Source organism: Rhynchophorus ferrugineus, unplaced genomic scaffold (genome assembly GCF_030347505.1).
Source record: "Rhynchophorus ferrugineus isolate W39M unplaced genomic scaffold, kcgeb_rfMv2 rfM565, whole genome shotgun sequence".
NCBI classification, from domain to species: domain Eukaryota; kingdom Metazoa; phylum Arthropoda; class Insecta; order Coleoptera; family Curculionidae; genus Rhynchophorus; species Rhynchophorus ferrugineus.
The window spans coordinates 20,001-42,058 of NW_027473142.1; the positions used below are offsets into that span (position 1 = coordinate 20,001).

General features: G+C 42.5%; 2 non-coding genes across 2 annotated transcripts; both read right to left on the reverse strand.

Moving 5' to 3' along the window:
* Positions 1 to 301: 301 nt before the first annotated feature.
* Positions 302 to 456, reverse strand: LOC143206152 (5.8S ribosomal RNA). Its single transcript, XR_013008158.1, has one exon. It is a non-coding gene; the product is annotated as a 5.8S ribosomal RNA (ribosomal RNA).
* A 708-nt stretch (positions 457 to 1,164) lies between these two features.
* LOC143206153 (small subunit ribosomal RNA) lies at positions 1,165 to 3,153 on the reverse strand. The gene has a single exon (XR_013008159.1). It is a non-coding gene; the product is annotated as a small subunit ribosomal RNA (ribosomal RNA).
* Positions 3,154 to 22,058: the final 18,905 nt, after the last annotated feature.

Below are 22,058 nucleotides of genomic sequence, written 5' to 3' on the forward strand. Positions count from 1 at the left end.
TATTCGAGAGACAACGCACCTACGATCCGACGTCGATTAAAAACTAATTTTATCGGATACGACGATCGTATTAATGGTGCGCGCTACGTTTATCACAAAAACGTAGCGAACGACCGTTTTAAACACGTCTCATCCCTTTCATATTCGTACGACCCGTACGAGAGAGTTAGGTCACACGTACGGGTCCGCTGTCACGTTTTAGAACGTCGCGATCGAATCGCGCTTATACGCTCAGCACGCTCAGACATTTCTCGTCGATCGCGAAGATCAAAGAAAATCCGAGCAGTCTTGAAATGAGATACGACCCTCAGCCAGGAGTGGTCCGGGTATGAGATCCCAGGACCGCAATGTGCGTTCGAAATGTCGATGTTCATGTGTCCTGCAGTTCACAAGTTGACGCGCAATTAGCTGCGTTCTTCATCGACCCACGAGCCAAGTGATCCACCGTTTAGGGTAATCTTTTTTTAAGTTAGGTTTTAAACGCATATCGAAACGTTTCTATTATAAGACGACGACGACGACGACGACGCGCGCTCACGTCATAGACAGCGCTTGCGCCCCTTTCGCAGCCGCCGTCGACTTTAAAACGCTCTTACGGTTTATTTTCGTCTTCTCCACTACACACAACGAGAGGAGCGGAGACAGACTACTCGAAATGGTGACGTTCGTTGTAAATTTTCGTCGTCTCACCTCGTACGACAACAAAAGAGCATACGCTGATCATAGTTTGGCAATATTTTCGTAAACTAAATCTCACCCTTTTGGAATGAAACAAACGAAGGGTGATAAGATTTTCGTAAACTAATCACATTACCGATCATCGTATATGTTCGTCGATATGAGGATCGAAACGTCGATTAGAAATATAATTGGCAAAATCGTTTTATTTTGCGCTCGATTTGTCCATTTATAACGAAATCCGTCGTAGGCCGACGATTATTACTCGTCGTCCTATATAACAACATCTTCATCGTATATATCTCCGCTTTCGGGCGTACATCTTTTAAAACCATATATTATAGGTACCCGAAAACAGCTACGTTGACGACGTCGAAATTCGATCGGAACTTCCGAACTTCGTAGATGGCTCTTTAACGTTCGACAATGATTTTTACAGACTTGTACGTTTACCTATTATATATATATAGGCATAACAACACACTGTAATGATCCTTCCGCAGGTTCACCTACGGAAACCTTGTTACGACTTTTACTTCCTCTAAATGATCAAGTTTGGTCATCTTTTCCTACACATCGACGACGCCGAAACGCCATCGCGTGTCGATCCGAAGACCTCACTAAATCATTCAATCGGTAGTAGCGACGGGCGGTGTGTACAAAGGGCAGGGACGTAATCAACGCGAGCTTATGACTCGCGCTTACTGGGAATTCCTCGTTCATGGGGAACAATTGCAAGCCCCAATCCCTAGCACGAAGGAGGTTCAGCGGGTTACCCGGGCCGCTCGGCCAGGGAAGACACGCTGATTCCTTCAGTGTAGCGCGCGTGCGGCCCAGAACATCTAAGGGCATCACAGACCTGTTATTGCTCAATCTCGTGCGGCTAGAAGCCGCCTGTCCCTCTAAGAAGAATAGTTTGTACGCCGACAGTAAAAACCGCGCACGAACCGCGAAACCCGAAAGCAACGCGGCCGGCGGGCCTTTAGGATGTCAAAAAGCGCCTAGTTAGCAGGCTAGAGTCTCGTTCGTTATCGGAATTAACCAGACAAATCGCTCCACCAACTAAGAACGGCCATGCACCACCACCCACCGAATCAAGAAAGAGCTCTCAATCTGTCAATCCTTCCGGTGTCCGGGCCTGGTGAGGTTTCCCGTGTTGAGTCAAATTAAGCCGCAGGCTCCACTCCTGGTGGTGCCCTTCCGTCAATTCCTTTAAGTTTCAGCTTTGCAACCATACTTCCCCCGGAACCCAAAAGCTTTGGTTTCCCGGAAGCTGCCCGTCGAGTCATATTAGGGAACGTCGACGGATCGCTAGCTGGCATCGTTTAAGGTTAGAACTAGGGCGGTATCTGATCGCCTTCGAACCTCTAACTTTCGTTCTTGATCAATGAAAGCGTTTTTGGCAAATGCTTTCGCTTCTGTTCGTCTTGCGACGATCCAAGAATTTCACCTCTAACGTCGCAATACGAATGCCCCCATCCGTTCCTATTAATCATTACCTCGGGGTTCCGAAAACCAACAAAATAGAACCGAGGTCCTATTCCATTATTCCATGCATACAGTATTCAGGCGAAATTTTAGCCTGCTTTGAGCACTCTAATTTGTTCAAAGTAAACGTGCCGGCCCACCTCGACACTCAGTAAAGAGCACCGCGGCAGGATTGAGTTGGGCCGTCGTAACCACGACGCGCACAACACGCACGCCGAAACGCACGCGCGACGGCGACGCGACACGACTAAGCCCACCGGCAGGACGTCTCGCGAAAAACACGCCAGTTAACACCGCGAACGATGAACCGGCGGCGCGAGACACAAATTCGACTACGAGCTTTTTAACCGCAACAACTTTAATATACGCTATTGGAGCTGGAATTACCGCGGCTGCTGGCACCAGACTGGCCCTCCAATTGATCCTCGTTAAAGGGTTTAGAGTGTACTCATTCCGATTACGGGGCCTCGGATGAGTCCCGTATCGTTATTTTTCGTCACTACCTCCCCGTGCCGGGAGTGGGTAATTTGCGCGCCTGCTGCCTTCCTTGGATGTGGTAGCCGTTTCTCAGGCTCCCTCTCCGGAATCGAACCCTGATTCCCCGTTACCCGTTACGACCATGGTAGGCGCAGAACCTACCATCGACAGTTGATAAGGCAGACATTTGAAAGATGTGTCGCCGGTGCGAGACCGTGCGATCAGCTTAAAGTTATTCAGAGTCACCAAGTTGTACGATGACGAGCGCGAACCCGAAACCGATTGGTTTTGATCTAATAAAAGCACTCCTTCCATCTCTGGTCGGAGCTCTGTTTGCATGTATTAGCTCTAGAATTACCACAGTTATCCAAGTAATTGTGGGTACGATCTAAGGAACCATAACTGATTTAATGAGCCTTTCGCGGTTTCACCTTAATTCGGTATGTACTGAGACATGCATGGCTTAATCTTTGAGACAAGCATATGACTACTGGCAGGATCAACCAGGGAACTGTTCTTATTATTTTATCGACACGAAGCAGATAAAACAAATACAGACACAGTTTATTTTATAAGTTTGACTTATAAAGAAACGTGTGCGTAAGACGACGATATATAATATATATCGACGACTAATAAAAAGGAGGTGCATGATAGCGCGCCTAGACGACGGAAAAACCGGTCCGAGGCGCCACGCTCTTACATTTTAATATTAGTTGTCTAATAAAACAAAACGATATCATCATCTTAGACACATCTTTTGTTTTTTTTATACACAACCGATCGACTAGGCACCCAATTATCTCGATTATCGACGACGATCGTCGACTACGTCGAAAATTGGATGCCGCAAAATATCGTTCGGCGTTTATAAGACCTCGAAAAACATTCTCTCCGAACCCTTCGCTAGATAGAAATATATAAAGCGACAAGGAAACCTCGTACGAGAAACGTTTCGTGATTTTTTATTTTATTCTCGCTCGGAGAGCAGAGAGCTATCGCAAAATGTGTTGCTGTTTTATGAACGTTCCGATGAAAAACCGATACGTCCATAAAAATAATAATTCCAATCGCATATGAATCGTGGATCATCTTCTTCTAACGAAGCCGAATGTTCCCGCCGAATTCGCGATCTCGCAGTGATACCGTCGTCGTCGTCGTACGCTTCCCGATATATCGAAAAAAACCGACCAGGAAGAACAACGAAACGACGATACAAAATCGCGAGAGCGTTACGAATATATAATAACACGACGAAATACGCTTTTTATTTAGATAAATAAAAAAATACGGTTCGGATCTTATATATTAACATATAATATGTAATACCACCTTCGCTGATCAAAAGCCACTCGGTAAAAGTGTCACAGCGCCGGTCGACCCGACCCGTCGTATCCGTCTCTCGTATCGCCCCACGTAGAAGCGCACACGATTTAAGCGCGGGTCTCTCGCCAGCTATCGGAAATGTATGGGTGTTTTAGAACAGATCGTTTATACGGACGTTGCGCAAATTTTTCGTTTTTACGTCTGCCCGTTCTCGTTATTATCGGAATGTTCCGATGAATAAACTTTAGCTTTAGACAACGTGAACTTCTAAAGCAATAATTTTAACCTCTCGTGTTAATACGTCCTCAGGCCGTTTCTAGACTGCCGATCACGTTCTTTAAAAGTCGGAAAATTCCGATCCATAAAATTATGCTAGTAGAATGTAAAGATCCTTCATAGGATGGATACTGTCACATATCGATACGGCGATCGGAGTAAAACTGTTCTCACGTATTTCAGGACATTTTAGGTTGTTACGTCGGCCCGTTCGTTATTATCGGTATATACCTATGAATAAATGTTTTGCTTGTAGAACGTAAGATTCCAAAAGAATGATTCGCCGAAACGATGGTGCACCCTTACGATCGGATATTTGCCGCTTATTGGCCATTTTCTATAATTCATCCGTTAGATATCGTTTATCGACTACGGATAAGGTTTTCCGATATCAGAATGTTCCTAAGGATGATTCGAAAGTGATTTGAACGAAGAATTTGATAGAATGAATCCTTTATTTATCCATTGAGTACAGGGTACGGAGTGTCTGCGGGGTCAGCTAATATATTATATTTCTCTCTCGACGTAATGGTAACTCGAAGTCCGAACCGCGCTCATGAAGCTCGGTTTCAATCCAATCCATGTTGGTCGGTTCCTCGAGAGGAACGCCGTATCTTCGCGGTCGACCGCCTAATGAATCAGGTGGTAAAAGTCCAAGCCCAGCGCGGCAACGGCAGGCGCGTTCAACGTTTTAACTGCCAATTCTACGGTCATTCATCGGCCAACTGTAAAGCCACTCCGGCCTACGTCAAGTCCCAAAGACAGAAATTCCCCGCCGAAATGCACCAACTGTTGAGAACCATACACCGCAAATTACTCGGGATGCAAGTGCCGACCTACTCCAAAAACAACCAAACCCAAAAGACCAATTCCTCCCCCCACTCATGTACGGGGAACTCAAGATAACAGTCGTCTGGCTGGTCTGGATTCCACTAGAACACGAACCCGATCTCCATTGGCGAAATACTCTTCGGAACATATTCAGATGACCAAGGAGATTTTCAGGCCATTTTCAACGCCATCAACCACACAGCTATTGGAAGAATTACTATCGGCCGGGATAATAGATGAGTTGGAACTTGGGCTTATTGCTCCAAGCGAACCAACTCACTACTCCTCCAATCGACCGACAATAATTGACTTTTTTATCTATCAAAATTCGAATCAAGCCTCTGACCTGCAAGTACTCCAAGATATCGATTCTGACCACAGGCCTATCCTCCTCACCCACCATCAGCGATTTTCCACTGAGTTCCACTGTCCCCAAGCAAGGTCAACCTAGTAAACGAAAAAAAAAGTATCTTCTCTTTGACGATCCTCATTATATTAGGACGATAGTTCCATTCTAAATTCTTGATTAATTACAGTTCCTATTTGTTCATTTCGAGACGTTCCCGTGATTAATACTTATCGTGTAGAAATTAGCCACAATCCACAATTAGCCACAGTTAGGAAAAATAAATTAATTATCATATAGTCATAAACGTAATAAAAATGAATACACATATTTTCGAAGTCACTCCAGAAATACTTTACCTTATTTTTAAATAACAATCTCGGGCCGTACCATTTTTACAAAACTTATTCTATATACTTACTATATAACAGATTATAATGATATAATATAATTCAATACAATAACTACAATATATATATATATATCTGAAAATTCTGTTTTTATAAAATGTCAGCTACTGTTTAACATTTCATTTTTTAAAATGTATATCCAATTGTGGTTCTGAAAAGAACCGATTTTGCAGGTAAGTAGTATATTGAAACACACATAGGTATGTGAATTAATTTACTTAGAACTGGTATATTTGGTGACTGCTTTGGTACCTTCGCTAACGGCGTGCTTAGCCAACTCACCGGGTAACAATAACCTAACGGCGGTTTGGATTTCTCTGCTCGTGATCGTTGATCTCTTATTGTAATGGGCGAGACGCGACGCTTCGGCGGCTATCCTTTCGAATATATCGTTCACGAAAGAATTCATGATCGACATGGCCTTGCTGGAGATACCCGTATCGGGATGAACCTGCTTTAAAACTTTGTATATGTAAATCGCATAGCTTTCCTTCCTCCTGCGCTTCTTTTTCTTGTCGCTCTTAGAGATATTTTTCTGGGCTTTTCCGGCTTTCTTGGCCGCCTTACCGCTTGTCTTCGGTGGCATTTCGAAATAAAAATCCCGACGTCTCACGTACCTCAAAGAGTACTTAACTAAAAAAATGCCTTTAATTCTAGAACTTATAACATTCGAAGGAACACTTCTAAGCCCCGCCCATAGCCCGAGTTAGAGTCTGATTGGTCGCGTATGATATAACGAGTTTGGCTCGCGGACAAAATTCCAGGCCGATCTGTAAGAAATTTCCAGTACCGTTTTTGATTTAAAGGTGAGCAGTATCTAACAACGATCGAGATTAACATGTCCGGACGTGGTAAAGGCGGAAAAGTGAAGGGAAAGGCGAAGTCTCGTTCCAATCGTGCGGGATTACAATTTCCTGTCGGTCGTATTCACCGACTTCTAAGGAAAGGAAATTATGCCGAACGCGTAGGGGCCGGTGCTCCCGTTTACTTAGCTGCCGTAATGGAATATCTGGCGGCCGAAGTTCTCGAGTTGGCGGGTAACGCCGCTAGAGACAACAAGAAAACAAGGATTATCCCTAGGCATTTACAATTGGCCATCAGAAACGACGAGGAATTGAATAAACTGTTATCTGGCGTTACTATTGCCCAGGGCGGCGTCTTGCCTAACATTCAAGCAGTATTATTGCCTAAAAAGACAGACAGCAAAACCAAATAGATAACGCAAACCGTTTAAAGTTTTGCATACGCCCTTTAATATCGGTCCTTTTCAGGGCCAACAAAATCGTATAAAAAAGAAGTTAGAATACGCGTTCTTATTAAAGAATAAATATTAACTAGAAAATTTATAAATAATCTGATCTGTACTGAATATTCCTTTATTACTGTTTTAGAGTATCGATCGATCGGTTCCCTAATTAGTTACGGCTCTATCTAGAAAATAATCATTTAAGTAATAATAAGATAATAAATAAATTATATAAATATTCTTTCTTTTATAAAGTTATATTGTGGTTCTGAAAAGAACCGTTTTTTTTTTCTATTAAAAAAATACGGTCTTGGACGAACGTATTTTTTAGGGAAGTCGTAGCACGTCCAGGAGTGTCGGGATATTTGTAATTTTCAACTCCGTGTCTTCTTGATCTGACGATGAAATGTGTCGCCTGTTTAATATATCGTCATACGTAGTAGAAATAGTTTTATTTCTTTTTCTTTGGTGATACTGGTTTTTTAGTTTTCGCACCTTCACCAGCGGCAACACGAACAGTTGAGGTCGTCGTCTTAGCACTTTTCGGTTTAGGCGCCTTGGGCTTTTTCGTAGGTCCGGCTTTATTAGATTTTTTCGCTTTGGAAGGCGATTTCGGGGATCTTGCGGCCGTGTTGCTTTTTGCTGCTTTCGAAGATGAACTATTAGCGGCGGCATTGGAAGCGGACGTAGTCGTGGCGGCGGTAGATTTCTTTCCTGTTTTCTTTTCGACGGCTTTTTTGGCAGAAGCTTTTTTCTCGGCCAAAGTTGCAGATTCACCTTTCTTACTTTTAGCTGTGGTTTTCTTAGTTGAGGCGGAGGCGGCGGTCGTCTTTTTTTCCGTTTTCTCTGAGGTTTTTTTGGCAGACGCTTTTTTACCACCGGCTGTCGTAGCTGTCGCGGCACCTCCTACTGGTTTTCGTTTATTTTTCTGTCCGGTTTTGGCAGTGGCCGTTTTTCTTTTCTTCGTACCTGCGGCTGTCGTACCTCCTGCTTTACGTGCCGAAGCCGCTAATTTAAATGATCCGGAAGCTCCTTTGCCCTTCGTTTGTACCAAAACACCCGAAGCGATCCACGTCTTTATATATTTCTTTATAAAGGGCGATAATTTGTCAGCATCCACTTTGTAATTGGCCGCTATGTATTTTTTAATAGCTCTGAAGGAAGTTCCGCCTTTCTCTTTCAATCCTTTAATTGCACTCGTTACCATATCAGCGATCGGAGGATGACTAACTTTCGATTTAGAACTCTTCGCCTTGCTCGAAGTGGATTTTTCTTTCTTCCCTCCTGCAGACGAACCTGCGCTACCGGCTGTAGCTGATGCGGCTCCCGTAGCCGACACCGAAGATGAATTCGACCCGGCCGGTGTGCCTGTTGACGATGCGTTAACAACGGCGGCGGAATTTCCTCCACTCCCTTGATTCGACGAAGGAGAAACCGCTTGTCCGCTAATATCGACGTCCGACATTCTGATATAATTTCTTAATTTTCTTATAAGAACGTTCTAATCACGATTCGTTTGACAAAGTTACGTACGTGCGTATGCTTCTCGTTCGCGTATTTTAACTGTCTGGCGGTCGCTCTCATTTAATGCGTACCCTATATGATATGAGCCGAACGGAGGACTGAACGGTCGAGCGCGAACGACGTTCCATATTCCGGCTTCGTCGAAACGTTCATCGAGCTTGGAACCGTTTACTTATTTCTCATATTAAATACATAAATCCTTTAGAATATCATACGATTTATGTTCGAGGCGTTAAAAGATAAAACGTAGTAGAAGTAGCAAACTTTACCAATAAATTTTACGTTGACTATCGTCTTAGAAGGAAGCACAAAATCAAGCGTTGCTCTCGATTCCGTCGAAACTACCAATTTACATTCGAGTTATAGACTTTCGGTTATAACTATGAAAATATATCTTTTCAAATCTACGTCCCCCGATATATCGTCTTTTGATATAAATGCAATTCCGTACAGATCTAATGCTATTATTGGAGAAACGAGACATATTATTCCTAATTGATGCGGTACAGATTGTTCGTTGTCCAAAACGAATCTATATCGAAACGTACCGTTGTCGAATTAACTGTAAGAAAACAATGACATGAAAATTAACCGATCCTATACTAATATACTTCTTATTTAACGGTTTCTTAACACCATCCGAACTCTGGGTTACAATCGAACGTATCGGGTGAGCAACGATATCGAGACGTCTATAAGAATATCGTGTCAAACCCTTCTGTATCGATACAATGCTCATATATATTATAGTATATTTTGCTTCTTTAGTTGAAATCTGTTTTCATAAATAGTTATCTAAAGTCAATAAATACATGGAACGCGATCTCCATACATACGTGCGTAGAACTACCGTACCTTCTTTGAAATCTTAAGGATTCTCCAAGCTCATCGACGCGAAGTTTATCTCGGAGTATTTTCTCTCTAAAGGAAAACTATATTAAAGCTTCAACGAAGATTCGGTATTCGATTGTTCACCATCATTTACATTCTTGTCATTAACCTAACATTTATTATGAAATCTTATTTTAAACTTTATCTATCTTTTTATATTACGATCGTCTATTATAATGCAGTATATTTGTTACTTTACAAGTAAATCTTAGATGAAAGGAGCAGATATTTAATAAAATTTAACGTCATCTTAGTCCATTTTCGAATAATAAATTTCTTTTTTTATGCTAGTAAATTTGTGGCTCTGAAAAGAACCGTTGTTTTCTTTAGTTGAATAGATACGTTGTTCTGTTTTAATTGGTCAGCATATATAATACTTTATTTAACCGCCAAATCCGTATAGGGTTCGTCCTTGGCGTTTGAGGGCGTATACTACATCCATGGCAGTAACGGTTTTCCTTTTGGCGTGTTCGGTATAAGTGACGGCGTCTCTGATAACGTTTTCCAAAAATACTTTTAATACACCTCTGGTTTCTTCATAAATTAGACCGGATATACGTTTAACTCCACCCCGCCTAGCCAATCTTCTGATGGCGGGTTTCGTAATACCTTGGATATTATCACGAAGCACTTTACGATGCCGCTTAGCGCCTCCTTTTCCCAAACCTTTACCACCTTTACCTCTGCCCGTCATGATTTATTCAATTTAGTATTAAAAGAAAGCAAATTTATAATCGAATTGTGCAGCGTACACCTCGAATACTACGGGTAACTATTTCAATTTCAAATCCTACCATGGGTTTTGTTGAGTTCGAATCGGGTCCCGCCCACAGATGCTAGCCGGACCAATCAGAATATCTTCACACATTATTAAAAAGGGAGATTTCTTTGACACCTTCGATCAGTTTCCAAAAGTTCGTTGGTGCTTGCGCTTGTAATTCTTCCTACACGTTTGAAGTCAGACCCGTTTAGACGATGGCTCGTACCAAGCAAACTGCTCGAAAATCAACCGGAGGTAAGGCTCCCAGAAAACAATTGGCTACTAAAGCAGCCAGGAAAAGCGCTCCCGCTACCGGTGGTGTTAAAAAACCGCATCGTTACAGACCCGGTACGGTCGCTCTAAGAGAAATCCGACGCTATCAGAAGAGTACCGAATTATTGATTAGGAAATTGCCTTTCCAACGATTGGTTCGCGAAATCGCTCAGGATTTCAAGACCGATTTACGTTTCCAAAGTTCGGCAGTGATGGCTTTGCAAGAAGCTAGCGAGGCCTATTTGGTTGGTCTCTTTGAAGACACCAATTTGTGTGCGATCCATGCTAAACGAGTAACTATCATGCCTAAGGACATTCAATTAGCCAGACGCATTAGAGGCGAACGTGCATAAATGCTACGGCTGTCCTATATTAAGGTCGTTTTTTGTATTTATATGAAAAAAAAAGGTTCTTCTCAGAACCACCAACTTCTATTAGAAAAAAGAGACATTGATATTTTTTCCGTTTATATGACGCTTTAGTTATAATATTTGTGAATTGAATTTAGAATATTATGCTCACAAATATATTGTGAATATTGAGGAATCCTTAGTAATAAGGTGTGAACACCTGCTGGATTGACTTGAAGTTTATATCACGATAAGAAAGGGGTATCACATATACTGTTATTATGTTACCGTAAAGGAATGAATATATAAAATAAAATATTTTTTTCTGGATATTTTAACATTTTTATGAACGATTACTATATTTTAATTTATTTGACTTCGTATATATCCTATCTTCTTAACAATAGTTTATTTCTTTTTTTCTTCTTTAAACATTTTGGGGCTCTGAAAAGAGCCGTTTTCCACCCTTCATATTATTATGATCACCTTCAAAATAATATATTTCGTTTACTTAGAACTGGTATATTTAGTGACAGCTTTGGTACCTTCGCTAACGGCATGCTTAGCCAATTCACCGGGTAACAATAACCTAACGGCGGTTTGGATTTCTCTGCTCGTGATGGTCGATCTTTTATTGTAATGGGCGAGGCGCGACGCTTCGGCGGCTATCCTTTCGAATATATCGTTCACGAAAGAATTCATAATCGACATGGCCTTGCTGGAAATACCCGTATCGGGATGAACCTGCTTTAAAACTTTGTATATGTAAATCGCGTAGCTTTCCTTCCTCCTACGCTTCTTTTTCTTATCGCTCTTAGAAATGTTTTTCTGGGCTTTTCCAGCCTTTTTTGCCGCTTTACCGCTTGTCTTCGGTGGCATTTTAAACGAATGAGATTCGCGACCTACCCATACAGCAAAAGATAAAAGACTAAACCGAAATATACCTATAGTCGTTTAATTATTTGATAAATGACGCTACACTTCTAAGCTCCGCCCATTCTTGGCGTTATGTCGTAGAAAGCTCTGATTGGTCGAGTAGGAAACGTACTAGTGTTTTGAGAAGTTGCCGAATAAAAGCTATTCGCTGGACAGTTCACTGCCAGTTGTTCATTCGTTGTCGAAAGGACGTGAGCGTTGTCGCCATTAGTTTTTCGGTTATTTTTAGTTTAAAAAAGTTAGCAATACAATGTCTGGACGTGGTAAGGGTGGAAAAGTGAAGGGAAAGGCGAAATCTCGTTCCAACCGAGCGGGATTACAATTTCCTGTTGGCCGTATTCACCGGCTTTTAAGGAAAGGAAATTATGCCGAACGCGTAGGGGCCGGTGCTCCCGTCTACTTAGCTGCCGTAATGGAATATTTGGCGGCCGAAGTTCTCGAGTTGGCAGGTAACGCCGCTAGAGACAACAAGAAAACAAGGATTATCCCTAGGCATTTACAATTGGCCATCAGAAATGACGAAGAACTGAACAAACTCCTCTCCGGTGTTACTATAGCCCAGGGCGGCGTTCTACCAAACATCCAGGCCGTATTGTTACCAGAAAAAAACAGATAGTAAAACCAAATAAGTTACATGAGCCTTAGGGTTTTTGTGTCGTACAAAAACCTTTTAACTATCGGTCCTTTTCAGGACCACCAAAATAATAAAACAAAAAAAGAACTTAAAATTAAAACTCATATTATGACTTGCACTTACTAATTATTTAAAATATTCTAATAAACAGTTTAAGTACTTTAAAGATTGTTTTTTGGGTGTGTAAGATAAATTAAGAGACATTCCAATACCAATAATTATCGTTTTATTAAACAACAATTAAGTCGAAATAATATGAAGGATTTATTTCTAGCGGTTCTCCTTTAGTAAAATCGAACCGTATTATAACATCGCGCCTTGTATATAATCTATGTAATTAACGATGAATTTAAGGGGCGGTCTATTTATTAAGTATAGAGTTTTGGAATCCAAACCCTCAAATAATTAGGGCCAGTTATACTTAAATTATTATTTTAAATAAAATTATGATGATTGTAATGATTGAAAGATTATCCTTAAATCCTAATAGAGCTTCCGTTTTTTAAATATCGATAAATTTGTGGTTCTGAAAAGAACCGTTGTTTAATTTTTCTAAAATTAATTTTGAGGGTCACATTTCACGTTAGTTCGCGAATAAAATGTGACTTAACCTCCAAACCCGTATAATGTACGTCCTTGACGTTTCAAGGCGTATACTACATCCATTGCGGTAACGGTTTTTCTTTTGGCGTGTTCGGTATATGTAACGGCATCTCTGATGACGTTTTCCAAAAACACTTTTAAAACACCTCTGGTCTCTTCGTAAATCAGACCAGATATACGTTTTACGCCGCCTCGTCTAGCCAATCTTCTAATGGCGGGCTTCGTAATACCTTGGATATTATCACGAAGCACTTTACGATGCCGCTTGGCTCCTCCTTTTCCCAAACCTTTACCACCTTTACCTCTGCCGGTCATCTTTTATCGAACCTAATACAAAAAAAATAAATGATCTCGAATAAGTAGCGCGCTCACAACACGAGTGCTACGGACAACTGTTGTCGATTACATTCAATCAGCCCGGTTTTGTAGACTTAGGATTGAGTTCCGCCCACTGGCACAAAACGGACCAATCAGATTAGATAACATGTTATAAAAAGGACTCTCTGATTTTATGACCGAATCAGTCCGAAAGGGGTCGCCGTCGTTTGCGTTTGTTAATTTTTCTCATTACCTCTATTTTAAAAATATGGCTCGTACCAAGCAAACTGCGCGAAAATCAACAGGAGGTAAAGCTCCTAGGAAACAATTGGCTACCAAAGCGGCCAGGAAAAGCGCTCCAGCTACCGGTGGCGTTAAGAAACCACATCGCTACCGACCTGGGACGGTCGCTTTGCGGGAGATTCGTCGTTATCAAAAGAGCACCGAATTATTGATTAGGAAATTACCTTTTCAACGATTGGTTCGCGAAATCGCTCAAGATTTCAAGACCGATTTACGTTTTCAAAGTTCGGCGGTAATGGCTTTACAAGAGGCCAGCGAAGCTTATTTAGTTGGCCTTTTTGAGGATACTAATTTATGTGCGATACATGCAAAGCGAGTAACCATCATGCCCAAGGATATTCAGCTAGCCAGACGTATCAGAGGCGAACGTGCCTAAACTTTATTTTCTATCATTTATAATACTCTACTTATATTCGTATTTTGCAACAAAAAAAAACGGTTCTTTTCAGAACCACCTAAATTTAATCAAAGAAAAAGAAGATAATTCAATTAATATTCTTTTATCGATATTTATATAAACCACTAAAAGAGTTATGGATTTTTATCTCAGAGTTATATTCGACTACATGTTAGTAATTAATAACAGTCGGTGTACTTATACGCATTGTTTTTAAAAACTAAAGAAAAAATAATGTAATCACTAATAACCAAAGAATAATAATATACTGTTGATAACAAAATTTGTATTTCAATATTGGATACTACAGCTGTATAATATATAAAATTAATTTTTTTAAGATTATTTCTTTTTTTATTTATCTAAATTGTGGCTCTGAAAAGAACCGTTTTCTCCTTTATGATATTCAAGGCTTATGGTTTACTTAGAACTGGTATATTTAGTGACGGCTTTGGTACCTTCACTAACGGCGTGCTTAGCCAATTCACCGGGCAGCAATAATCGCACGGCAGTTTGGATTTCTCTGCTTGTGATAGTAGATCTTTTATTGTAATGAGCGAGACGGGACGCTTCGGCGGCTATCCTTTCGAATATATCGTTCACGAAAGAATTCATGATCGACATGGCCTTGCTGGAGATACCCGTATCGGGATGAACTTGCTTTAAAACTTTGTAAATGTAGATCGCGTAGCTTTCCTTCCTCTTGCGTTTCTTTTTCTTGTCACTTTTGGAGATATTTTTCTGAGCCTTACCGGCCTTTTTGGCCGCCTTACCGCTTGTTTTCGGAGGCATTTCGAAATAAATATTACGATATTAAAGGAACCACGAAAAGTACTAGACTAAAACAAATTTCAGGAATCCTTAGAATTTATAGGCTCCTTAAATACACTCCTAAGCCCCGCCTATTATCTGAGTTAGCCTTTCATTGGTCGCGTACGAGATCATGCGTTCGGCTTACGAACAAAATTCGTTGCTAGTATGTTGACAGTTTTAGTACAGATTTCAACTCTAAGGCGAGCGAGTTCTAGAAGCAATCGATAGTAAAATGTCCGGACGTGGTAAAGGCGGAAAAGTGAAGGGAAAGGCGAAGTCTCGTTCTAACCGAGCGGGATTACAATTCCCTGTCGGTCGTATTCACAGACTTTTAAGGAAAGGGAATTATGCCGAACGCGTAGGGGCCGGTGCTCCCGTCTACTTAGCTGCCGTAATGGAATATCTGGCAGCCGAGGTTCTCGAATTGGCGGGTAACGCCGCTAGAGATAACAAGAAAACCAGGATTATCCCTAGGCATTTGCAATTGGCCATCAGAAACGACGAAGAATTGAACAAACTCCTATCCGGAGTTACTATAGCCCAGGGCGGCGTTCTGCCAAATATCCAAGCTGTATTGTTACCTAAAAAGACAGATAGCAAAACTAAATAAAACGAATGTAACCTATTTTATCATCAAATATCGGTCCTTTTCAGGACCACCAAGACAGCTGAAAAAGAGAATTTTATTATTTTAGCTTAAGTAGTAAAATAACAGGCATAAGTTTTAATTTTGAGAGGTTTTGTGATATACGACAGAGTTACGACGATATTTTATAGATCGCAATACTTTTGACAATACCTTTCTCTGAATCTTCGTGCATGCAGTCTCTTCTTAATGAGAGTATTGAACAATATCCATTTTATTGTATCGATATCGTATCTTTCTAATTTCTCATTCATTTCATTAATTATTTCCTAATTGTTATGATCGGATTTGCAAAGATTAGGATTTCTGTATATCGAACCGGTACATGTCAGCTGTATTTATGAGGTTATGTTATTTGTTCTTAGAATTTGATGTGATCAATTGAAAATGAGATGAAAGTTGCTTTAATTTATCGTTTCGGACCGACTATTAGTGCCGTGTCATCGTTTGGAGATTACTATGGAACATAATTGTGCGACGAGTTATGATAGACTGTCATTTATTGTTGCGACTGGATTTGGTGGTCTCCAGCTATATATGCGTTTATTATTTATAATTGTCGATCCGATTCACTACCTACTAATTCTATATTGTGAATTTTTAGTTTAATGATCATGTCCTTACTGTTGGACCAACACCCCACTTGGATGCATTGGTACGATGACTGTCTCCGTAGGAAGGCCATGCATGACAGTCAACCCATGTATTTCTTTTCATTAGGGTAGTTTATACAGTAAGTGTCTATTTATTGACTATAGGGTACCAATTAGTTACTTCGTATGGTTACCTTTAAGGTAATTGAATGATATTGTTGCTTTTAGTGAGCAACTAAATGACATTGAGAGATTTGACCGGATGTTAGTTTGAAGATGTTTATATATTCCATGCAACAATCTTTCGCTTATTCCGAGTTGCTGCGGTTATACACAGTTACTGACTTGCCCCTTGACATCCTCTCGGATGTGCACTTCCTTTGAGGATTATCCGTGATGACCTGTATTGCCTTATATAATTAGCATTTTTGAGTAAGTTTGAAATCTAGGTGAGAGTGCCGTTTATGTATGTATATGTTTGTTAATCTAGTGATTTATCATAGGTTACTTATTGTTGTTATTGCAATTTAGGTTAGATTGTTTCGAAGAGCCTTCCTTGATGTGAATATATCTCTTCCTTTGTTTCGACTGTGGGTGAATTCTGATGCTTAGCTAAGGATATTTTATATCATATTCTATTTATATCATTAATTTAGAATAGAATAGAATATAATATAATACAATTTTCAAAGATTTTTAATGATATTCTTGACAATTTTACGCTTCTCTATATTTGAAAATCCTATTCTTTGATTGTCTTGGTTCTCGCTAGATGGCGCGCGCCGCCTGATTTCTTTCTCTACTTTATGTCGTTGGATATTGTTTTCGTCTCTCATTCATTAGAATTGACGTACACGCATTGGAGGTTATGTCTTCGTTCTGTTTAAACGTTTTGTTTATTTTATTTTGTTATTGTTGTGTTTTTAGGTTTTCTTATGGATTAGACCGATCTTATGTGATTTGTCGACCTGTGACTTGTTTGTTTTACCCCCTCGCACCACTTGGAGGTTATGTCGGACACCATCTGTGTCACTAGATTGTACTTTTGTATGAATATTTCGTATTATTTCAGGGTGAATTTGACGCCGTAGATATGTTTTGATATTGTTTAACCACTTTTATTTCATTTTATTTTGTTGCTAGTCACCTTCCAATTAAGATACCAGCGGTGTATTTACATTTTTTGTATTTTTTAGGTTATCCGTGTCCAGTTCCCCTGACAGAACTGGTAGAGCCGACCGTGATCAATCTGGAAATCACATGTCCGAAGCTATCCGCATCAACCTGCGGTTCCTCTGCACTTGATGACCGAACGCCAACAGGCCAGGATTCTACCTTTGCTTAAGTACTTTCGGATATGTTGAATACTACATTTGTTTATATTAGACTTATCTGCTCGAAGTTTATTAGTTAGATGACTTATATGTTTGATTTGCAAGGTATGAGGTCTATTGAGATAGCGACCCCGTAGGACGGTGCAGTAACTTCGTGATTGTGTTTCATATTGTTCAATCATTCCTAATGCCAATCATCCTCCCATCGGAATATCAATAGTCTAGTTATGATTTTTAATGTTTTAGGTTAGGGAGTCTTGGCAGAGTTGACGGAACTGGCCGTGTCCGAGTGGTGGAATGGACAAAGCACCCTGGGACCATTGCTACTATGAGTTTGCCAATTTTCCACACTACAAGATGAGCATTATTTGTCTTTCTCTATGATTAGGACTATCGCTGAAACAGTAGTCCTAGCAAGTCCTACTCCCCAAGCGGAGAGAAGTTAGGGGGGCAGTAGGAATCTCGTTAATCCATGCACGCGCCTTCCTGATATGTTCGGGCATAGGCTGCGGTTGTCAAGGCGGTGGTAGTTAGTCCCGCCGTTTACCCGCGCTCGGCATCTCGATCCTTCTCTGAACGGATGCGAACGCGATCTGCTGAGCTGGTCTTTCCTGCGTAAGTATATGGACATTTTGAAATGTAGACTATCTGTCTATGGCTCTGGTGCTTGTTAAAACTCCGAGCTGGTCTTTCCTGCGTAAGTATCGGGGACGGTTCACGTACGGGTCTCCGAGCGCCTGTTCGGTTCCGTCGCGGCAGTATTGCGTAAAATTTTAGATAAGGACAGTGGGAATCTCGTTAATCCATGCACGCGCCTTCCTGATATGTTCGGGCATAGGCTGCGGTTGTCAAGGTGGTGGTAGTTAGTCCCGCCGTTTACCCGCGCTCGGCATCTCGATCCTTCTCTGAACGGATCCGAACGCGATCTGCTGAGCTGGTCTTTCCTGCGTAAGTATATGGACATTTTGAAATGTAGACTATCTGTCTATGGCTCTGGTGCTTGTTAAAGCTCCGAGCTGGTCTTTCCTGCGTAAGTATCGGGGACGGTTCACGTACGGGTCTCCGAGCGCCTGTTCGGTTCCGTCGCGGCAGTATTGCGTAAAATTTTAGATAAGGACAGTGGGAATCTCGTTAATCCATGCACGCGCCTTCCTGATATGTTCGGGCATAGGCTGCGGTTGTCAAGGTGGTGGTAGTTAGTCCCGCCGTTTACCCGCGCTCGGCATCTCGATCCTTCTCTGAACGGATCCGAACGCGATCTTAGTTAGGGACATTTTGAAATGTAGACCATGAGTCTATGGCTCAGGTGCTTGTTAAAGGTCTGAGCTGGTCTTTCCTGCGTAAGTATATGGACATTTTGAAATGTAGACTATCTGTCTATGGCTCTGGTGCTTGTTAAAGCTCCGAGCTGGTCTTTCCTGCGTAAGTATCGGGGACGGTTCACGTACGGGTCTCCGAGCGCCTGTTCGGTTCCGTCGCGGCCGTATTACGTAAAATTTTAGATAAGGACAGTGGGAATCTCGTTAATCCATGCACGCGCCTTCCTGATATGTTCGGGCATAGGCTGCGGTTGTCAAGGTGGTGGTAGTTAGTCCCGCCGTTTACCCGCGCTCGGCATCTCGATCCTTCTCTGAACGGATCCGAACGCGATCTTAGTTAGGGACATTTTGAAATGTAGACCATGAGTCTATGGCTCTGGTGCTTGTTAAAGGTCTGAGCTGGTCTTTCCTGCGTAAGTATATGGACATTTTGAAATGTAGACTATCTGTCTATGGCTCTGGTGCTTGTTAAAGCTCCGAGCTGGTCTTTCCTGCGTAAGTATCGGGAACGGTTCACGTACGGGTCTCCGAGCGCCTGTTCGGTTCCGTCGCGGCAGTATTGCGTAAAATTTTAGATAAGGACAGTGGGAATCTCGTTAATCCATGCACGCGCCTTCCTGATATGTTCGGGCATAGGCTGCGGTTGTCAAGGTGGTGGTAGTTAGTCCCGCCGTTTACCCGCGCTCGGCATCTCGATCCTTCTCTGAACGGATCCGAACGCGATCTTAGTTAGGGACATTTTGAATTGTAGACCATGAGTCTATGGCTCTGGTGCTTGTTAAAGGTCTGAGCTGGTCTTTCCTGCGTAAGTATATGGACATTTTGAAATGTAGACTATCTGTCTATGGCTCTGGTGCTTGTTAAAGCTCCGAGCTGGTCTTTCCTGCGTAAGTATCGGGGACGGTTCACGTACGGGTCTCCGAGCGCCTGTTCGGTTCCGTCGCGGCCGTATTGCGTAAAATTTTAGATAAGGACAGTGGGAATCTCGTTAATCCATGCACGCGCCTTCCTGATATGTTCGGGCATAGGCTGCGGTTGTCAAGGTGGTGGTAGTTAGTCCCGCCGTTTACCCGCGCTCGGCATCTCGATCCTTCTCTGAACGGATCCGAACGCGATCTTAGTTAGGGACATTTTGAAATGTAGACCATGAGTCTATGGCTCTGGTGCTTGTTAAAGGTCTGAGCTGGTCTTTCCTGCGTAAGTATATGGACATTTTGAAATGTAGACTATCTGTCTATGGCTCTGGTGCTTGTTAAAGCTCCGAGCTGGTCTTTCCTGCGTAAGTATCGGGGACGGTTCACGTACGGGTCTCCGAGCGCCTGTTCGGTTCCGTCGCGGCAGTATTGCGTAAAATTTTAGATAAGGACAGTGGGAATCTCGTTAATCCATGCACGCGCCTTCCTGATATGTTCGGGCATAGGCTGCGGTTGTCAAGGTGGTGGTAGTTAGTCCCGCCGTTTACCCGCGCTCGGCATCTCGATCCTTCTCTGAACGGATCCGAACGCGATCTTAGTTAGGGACATTTTGAAATGTAGACCATGAGTCTATGGCTCTGGTGCTTGTTAAAGGTCTGAGCTGGTCTTTCCTGCGTAAGTATATGGACATTTTGAAATGTAGACTATCTGTCTATGGCTCTGGTGCTTGTTAAAGCTCCGAGCTGGTCTTTCCTGCGTAAGTATCGGGGACGGTTCACGTACGGGTCTCCGAGCGCCTGTTCGGTTCCGTCGCGGCCGTATTACGTAAAATTTTAGATAAGGACAGTGGGAATCTCGTTAATCCATGCACGCGCCTTCCTGATATGTTCGGGCATAGGCTGCGGTTGTCAAGGTGGTGGTAGTTAGTCCCGCCGTTTACCCGCGCTCGGCATCTCGATCCTTCTCTGAACGGATCCGAACGCGATCTTAGTTAGGGACATTTTGAAATGTAGACCATGAGTCTATGGCTCTGGTGCTTGTTAAAGGTCTGAGCTGGTCTTTCCTGCGTAAGTATATGGACATTTTGAAATGTAGACTATCTGTCTATGGCTCTGGTGCTTGTTAAAGCTCCGAGCTGGTCTTTCCTGCGTAAGTATCGGGAACGGTTCACGTACGGGTCTCCGAGCGCCTGTTCGGTTCCGTCGTGGCAGTATTGCGTAAAATTTTAGATAAGGACAGTGGGAATCTCGTTAATCCATGCACGCGCCTTCCTGATATGTTCGGGCATAGGCTGCGGTTGTCAAGGTGGTGGTAGTTAGTCCCGCCGTTTACCCGCGCTCGGCATCTCGATCCTTCTCTGAACGGATCCGAACGCGATCTTAGTTAGGGACATTTTGAATTGTAGACCATGAGTCTATGGCTCTGGTGCTTGTTAAAGGTCTGAGCTGGTCTTTCCTACGTAAGTATATGGACATTTTGAAATGTAGACTATCTGTCTATGGCTCTGGTGCTTGTTAAAGCTCCGAGCTGGTCTTTCCTGCGTAAGTATCGGGGACGGTTCACGTACGGGTCTCCGAGCGCCTGTTCGGTTCCGTCGCGGCCGTATTGCGTAAAATTTTAGATAAGGACAGTGGGAATCTCGTTAATCCATGCACGCGCCTTCCTGATATGTTCGGGCATAGGCTGCGGTTGTCAAGGTGGTGGTAGTTAGTCCCGCCGTTTACCCGCGCTCGGCATCTCGATCCTTCTCTGAACGGATCCGAACGCGATCTTAGTTAGGGACATTTTGAAATGTAGACCATGAGTCTATGGCTCTGGTGCTTGTTAAAGGTCTGAGCTGGTCTTTCCTGCGTAAGTATATGGACATTTTGAAATGTAGACTATCTGTCTATGGCTCTGGTGCTTGTTAAAGCTCCGAGCTGGTCTTTCCTGCGTAAGTATCGGGAACGGTTCACGTACGGGTCTCCGAGCGCCTGTTCGGTTCCGTCGCGGCAGTATTGCGTAAAATTTTAGATAAGGACAGTGGGAATCTCGTTAATCCATGCACGCGCCTTCCTGATATGTTCGGGCATAGGCTGCGGTTGTCAAGGTGGTGGTAGTTAGTCCCGCCGTTTACCCGCGCTCGGCATCTCGATCCTTCTCTGAACGGATCCGAACGCGATCTTAGTTAGGGACATTTTGAATTGTAGACCATGAGTCTATGGCTCTGGTGCTTGTTAAAGGTCTGAGCTGGTCTTTCCTACGTAAGTATATGGACATTTTGAAATGTAGACTATCTGTCTATGGCTCTGGTGCTTGTTAAAGCTCCGAGCTGGTCTTTCCTGCGTAAGTATCGGGGACGGTTCACGTACGGGTCTCCGAGCGCCTGTTCG